This window comes from Pseudophryne corroboree (assembly GCF_028390025.1).
Source record: "Pseudophryne corroboree isolate aPseCor3 chromosome 1 unlocalized genomic scaffold, aPseCor3.hap2 SUPER_1_unloc_2, whole genome shotgun sequence".
In the NCBI taxonomy this organism is placed as follows: domain Eukaryota; kingdom Metazoa; phylum Chordata; class Amphibia; order Anura; family Myobatrachidae; genus Pseudophryne; species Pseudophryne corroboree.
In genome coordinates this window covers 1,582,603-1,588,783 of record NW_026967467.1, presented here as the reverse complement: position 1 = coordinate 1,588,783, position 6,181 = coordinate 1,582,603, and the positions used below count along the sequence as shown (strand labels likewise).

At 45.1% G+C, this 6,181-nt stretch overlaps 1 pseudogene; it reads right to left on the bottom strand.

The window, feature by feature from the left end:
• Nucleotides 1-5,087: 5,087 nt before the first annotated feature.
• LOC134982026 (5S ribosomal RNA) lies at nucleotides 5,088-5,206 on the bottom strand (annotated as a pseudogene).
• Nucleotides 5,207-6,181: the final 975 nt, after the last annotated feature.

Genomic DNA, 6,181 nt, shown 5'->3' with positions numbered 1-6,181 from the left:
GGACCTATTGGACCAGTGGTCGGGTTCTCACCTACACATGCTCAAGAGGATACGCCTGTCTCCGAAAGCCAGGATTTCACTCCTCTGGTGGCTACAACTTCTGCACCTTATGGAAGGCCAAAGGTTCGGAATTCAAGACTGGATCCTTTGAACCACAGATGCAAGTCTAAGAGGTTGGGGAGCAGTCGCTCTGGGGGAAACCTTTCATCGAAGGTGGTCGAATCAAGAATCCCTTCTCCCAATAAACATCCTGGAGCTAAGGGCCGTGTACAACGCCCTTCTGCAAGCAGCACACCTTCTACAGGATCAGGCTGTTCAGGTGCAGTCGGACAACGTGACCACGGTGGCCTACAGAAACCGACAAGGTGGAACGAAGAGCCAGGCTGCCATGTCAGAGGTGTCAAGAATCCTCCTCTGGGCAGAAAAACACGCAGTGGCAATGTCAGCAATCTTTATTCCGGGAGTAGACAACTGGGAAGCAGACTTCCTCAGCCGCCACGTTCTCCATCCGGGAGAGTGGGGCCTCCACCCGGAGATGTTCGAGGAGGTAACCGGTTGGTGGGGGGTTCCTCACATAGACATGATGGCCTCCCGCCTCAACAAGAATCTGGGGAGGTACTGTTCCAGGTCAAGAGACCCACAGGCAGTGGCAGTGGACGCACTGGTAACACCGTAGGTGTTCAAGTCAGTGTATGTGTTCCCTCCACTTCCTCTGATACCAAAGGTTCTTCAGCTAGTGAGAAGAACAATGGTTCTGGCAATCCTCATTGCTCTGGACTTGCCAAGGAGGGCTTGGTACGTGGATCTGCTGGATCTTCTGTTAGAGGATCCAAGGCCCTTACCCCTTCGGGAGGATCTGCTACTGCAGGGGCCGTTTGCTTATCAAGACTTACCACGGCTACGTTTGATGGTATGGCGGTTGAACGCCAGATCTTAGCTTGGAAAGGTATCCCGAGTGAAGTTATTCCTACCCTGATACAGGCTAGAAAGAGGGTAATGTCTAAACATTACCATCGTATTTGGAAAAAAATATGTTTCTTGGTGTGAATCCAAGAAATTTCCTGCGGTGGAGTTTCAACTTGGATGTTTGCTCCTTTTCTTGCAAGCAGGTGTGGATATGGGCCTGAGATTGGGCTCCATCAAGGTCCAAATCTCTGCTTTGTCCATCTTCTTCCAAAAACAATTGGCTGTCCTCCCTGAGGTTCAGACCTTTTTGAAAGGGGTTCTGCACATCCAGCCTCCCTTTGTGGCGCCGACGGCTCCTGGGATCTGGACGTGGTGCTGCAGTTCCTGCAATCTGCTTGGTTTGAGCCTCTGCTGGAGGCTGACATCAAGTTTCTCACGTGGAAGGCGGTCACTTTGTTGGCCTTAGCTTCTGCTCGACGTGTGTCGGAATTGGGGGCTTTATCCTGGAAGAGTCCCTATCTGATCTTCCATGAAGATAGGGCGGAACTTAGGACTCGTCCACAGTTCCTGCCTAAGGTTATATCGGCTTTCCATATCAACCAGCCTATTGTGGTGCCAGTGTCTACTGACTGCTCAATTGCTTCAAAGGCCTTGGATGTTGTGAGGGCTTTGAAGATTTATGTGAAGAGGACAGCTCGTCATCGAAAGACTGACTCCTTGTTTGTCCTCCATGATCCCAAGAAAATGGGGTGTCCTGCTTCTAAGCAGTCGATTTCACGCTGGATCAGGTTCACCATCCAGCATGCATATTCTACGGCAGGATTGCCGTGTCCAAAATCTGTAAAGGCCCATTCTACTCGTAAAGTGGGCTCTTCCTGGGTGGCTGCCCAGGGTGTCTCGGCTGTACAACTTTGCCGAGCTGCTACTTGGTCTGGGTCGACCACGTTTGCCAAGTTTTACAAGTTCGATACTTTGGCCTCTGATGACCTCAAGTTTGGTCAAGCAGTGTTGCAGGAGCCTCTGCGCTCCTGTACTGGGAGCTTTGGTACATCCCCATGGTACTAATATGGACCCCAGCATCCTCTAGGACGTAAGAGAAAATAAGATTGTAATTACCTGAAAAGTAAATCCTTTTCTCGCCCGCCCAGTGCTTTGTTTTCCTGCATTGGTTTTTATAGTTCATTATTGCCTGGTTCCTAGGTAAGTTCTGCATTATTTACTGTTTCAGTACTGTTTCAGCTGTTGCTGAGTTGTTCCGGCATGTTGGCCGGATTTGCCTGTTGTGTGAGCTGGTATGAATCTCGTCACTATCTGTAATTCCTTTTTTTGAAGTATGTCGTCTCCTTGGGCACAGTTTCTAGACTGAGTCTGGTAGGAGGGGCATAGAGGGAGGAGCCAGCCCACACTATTAAACTCTTAAAGTGCCAATGGCTCCTGGTGGACCCATGTATACCCCATGGTACTAATATGGATCCCAGCATTCTCTACGGACTACGAGAAAAGGATTTACCATTCAGGTAATTAAAATCCTATTTTTTATTGTGATTGCATCGATTTGAGGTTGACTCCTGCCTGTGCAGCCTGATGTCACGCAGCCACCCTGAAAATTGTCCAGACATGCCTGCATTGCCTGCAAAACCCTTCAAATTACCCGCCGACAGCCACCGCTGTTAATCACTTTGTGGCTGCATCCTTCTGGGATGTGATTGCATGTTGAATGGTCACGCATGTGCACTATGGCCAGTGTGTACGGTCAGACCCAATGGACACAGCCGCTGCATGCAAACGCAGTGGCTGCATCCATCTATAAATAAGGCCCACTTCACAGATTTGCATGTGTCTAACAAGTTTAACACAATCATGGAGTGGTTGACCGGATTTACCAAGATGGCCCACTTCATTCCTTTCACCAGTCTTCCTTCTGTCTCCAAGCTAGCTCAACTCTTCATTCAGGAGATCTCCCTGCTTTATAGACTACCCGTGGAGATAATCTTGGAGCAAGGGGTCCAATTTGTCACCAAATTGTCATGCTCATTATGTTCAGCTTTACAAATTCAACTCAAATTTTCTTCAGATTATCACCCTCAGGCTAATGGCCAGACAGAAAGAGTTAACCAAGATTTGCAATTCTTTCTTCTTATACGTATCCTCTTCTCAAAACAGCTGGGCTGATTTGCTTACCTGGGCAGTGTTCTGTCACAACAACCAGTATCACATCTTCAGAAACAACACCCTTCTTTGCTTCTTATGGTCTTCATCCCAGGGTCCCAGAATTTCAGCCACTTCCCACCTCTCAGGTTCCAGTGGCTGACTGCACATTACATCAATTCACTAAGATCTGGAAGGGATCTTCTTTCCTTAAGTGTTCCGTCGGATACAAGAAATTTGCTGAAAAGCAAGGAGATCAGGTGTGGCTTTCTACATGGAATTTGAGGGTGAAAGGTCCTTTAATGAAGCTTGCACCACATTATGGGGATAGTTCAGAGTTGATCGCAGCAGCAAATTTGTTAGCAGTTGGGCAAAACCATGTGCACTGCAGGTGTGGCAGATATAACATTTGCAGAGAGAGATAAATTTGGGTGGGTAATTTTGTTTCTGTGCAGGGTAAATACTGGCTGCTTTATTTGTACATTGCAACTTAGATTTCAGTTTGAACACACCCCACCCAAATCTAACTCTCTCTGCACATGTTATATCTGCCCCCCTGCAGTGCACATGGTTTTGCCCAACTGCTAACAAATTTGCTGCTGCAATCAACTCTGAATTAGGCCCTATATCAGGCCTTTTTCCATTGAACGAGTCTACAATCCTGTCACATATAAGCTCAAGTTGCCTCCATTTCTGAAGCTTTCCAACTCTTTCCACATCTCATTATTGAAACTGCTCATTCTCAACCAGTGTCACTCCATGCTGCTGAAGTCACCAAAAGTTCAGTCTCAATGGGGAATTGAATCCAAGATAGCCAAGTTTCTGGATTCTTGGATTCACTATGACAACTTCAATATTTAATTGATTGGAAGGGTTACATTTCAGAAGAATGATCTTGGATGAATGCAGCCAATGTGCATGCACCAAACTTTATCCAGGCCTTCCATACCAAGTCTCCACGAAAGCCCAAAATCTGTCCTAAGGCCACCCATGAAAGAGGGGGTACTGTCGTGCTCCAGAGTCTTAATTCAAGAGATCTGCTCCTGCTGTTTCTACACATTGCTTCTGACTGTCAAAGTGGTCAGCTCACACTAACTTTACACAGCACATCCAGCTGTTTGCCGCTACACCAGAGTATGTTATTACACAGTGCTCTTGGCAGCTTGCATCTATCACAGGATGTGACCTCTCGCTCTGCTTTTCTTCCCATGTCTCAGCTACCTGGTGCTTTGGGTCCATGCTCATTTTAGAAATGGTCTGCTGACTCTCCACAGCCAATCCAGATGCTGTTCCAAGACCTGTTAACCGCAACATCCAATGAGCACCTACTCAGTGCTTTAAAGGGGACTTCCTGCCAAGCCCACATTTCCAGTACAATGACACAGAGTATCACGGATTTCAGCACAGAGCTGTCACTTCAGGAAGTTACAGCTCTTTGCTGAGGTTCCTGATACTCTGTGTCAGTACGGTTCCATTCCACTCAAGTGCATTCCAGTCTAGTTCTAATAATTTCTGCTCTGTGTAACAGAGAAAGAAAAAGTATGACTCTTGTTGGGGCGCACTCTTGTTGTATCGTGTTGTCTAATGATTAGTGATGTGTATAAAAAATAGTAAATTCTTTATTTCTACTCTTAAAATAAATGGGAACTCAGCACAAAACAAGAATCAGTGTTGAAATTTAGCATAAATGGATGTTAGCATTCCAGGAATAAGACAGATAATCCCTAGAAAAAATTGGGAATGTTCAGATCTTGTTTATCCTTGGATAAATGCATATTGGAAGATAGCTACGTACCATGCTGCTTCCGTCTGCCAAAGATCTGTACAAACTGTGTTTGTATTAATGGAGCCCTGAATAGGGATGATTTCAGGCGAGGGACCACCCCCTAACTGAGATCTAACCCTGATGGTTCGAGTCCGTCTTGGAGAAAATTGCATACGATGAACAAGGTGAGATCTGGACGCAGTGAAGTGATGGGAATAAGTGAAAGTGGTGATCCTGCTGTTAGTGTTATCTCACAGGGAGTGAAGCCTTCCTACTGCACTGGGTATTCCCTAGTGGTCGCCCAACTAGGTACTGACCTAGCCCACCTCCGTTTAGCTTCCAAGATCGGACGAGATTGGGCATAAGCGGAGGGGTATGGTCGTAGAAAGATTTGTCCTGTGCCACTAATGAGAGTGCACCGAAACAGAAAATGGGTTACCTTGCGAGAACGGAGTGGAGAAAAGGCATGGGGAAAAAAAAAAAAAAAGGGAAAGGATAGATCTTAGGAGCGTGAATCTGCTGTCCTCGTTAGACAGGAGAAACGTGTCTCCTGGGGGACACGGTCACCTGAATCGTGGATGAGAGTTCACGGAAAAAAGGAATGATTGAAAAAAATGGGAAAGAGAGAAAAAAGAAAGAAAAGGAAAAAGGATTGCATAAATATGAAAAACACTATGATGAATATTGCAATATTGAACAAGAACCAATCATGCTATATAGATGAAAAGATTTTTTAAGGATATTAGTAATAAAGATATTAAAGCAGGAGGAACTGAGATATAAAAGTACCCCCTGCGTATGGTCACTGTATAGGCGGAGGACCTGGTGCAAGATCACACACCACTACTGGTCCCAACTGTATACCTTAAATTGTATAATGGAGTGCCAGTGATTGAAAAAACCTTAATAGTCAATTTTCAGCACAATAGGTCATACATCCAGGGATATATTTGGTTATCATAATTTTAGTCTTTAGAACCATATGCAATTTGTCAATTTTCAAAGCAATAAATCATACTTTTAAAACCATATTTGGTTTCAGTCTTAAGAACCATATGCAATTTATCAGAAAAACATGATATATACAGGACTCAAAAAGGGTTGTACCAGAGTGAAACCATGAAAAAACACAGTTTGAGATATTTGAAACAGATTTGACTGCGGAACCACACAAATTTTTTTTTAATGTATATTTCTGTGTGTACCTGAGGATACCTGCATTCATTGAATGAGGAGTTTTACCTGGCTAGTATTGAACAGATTATAATTACAAATCACTTTAGGCTAAGTTATGATGCCCCTAGAAAAATCAATCAGATGGCAATATGCAAAATAGGGTCTCACTTCGGCTAGTGATATTTT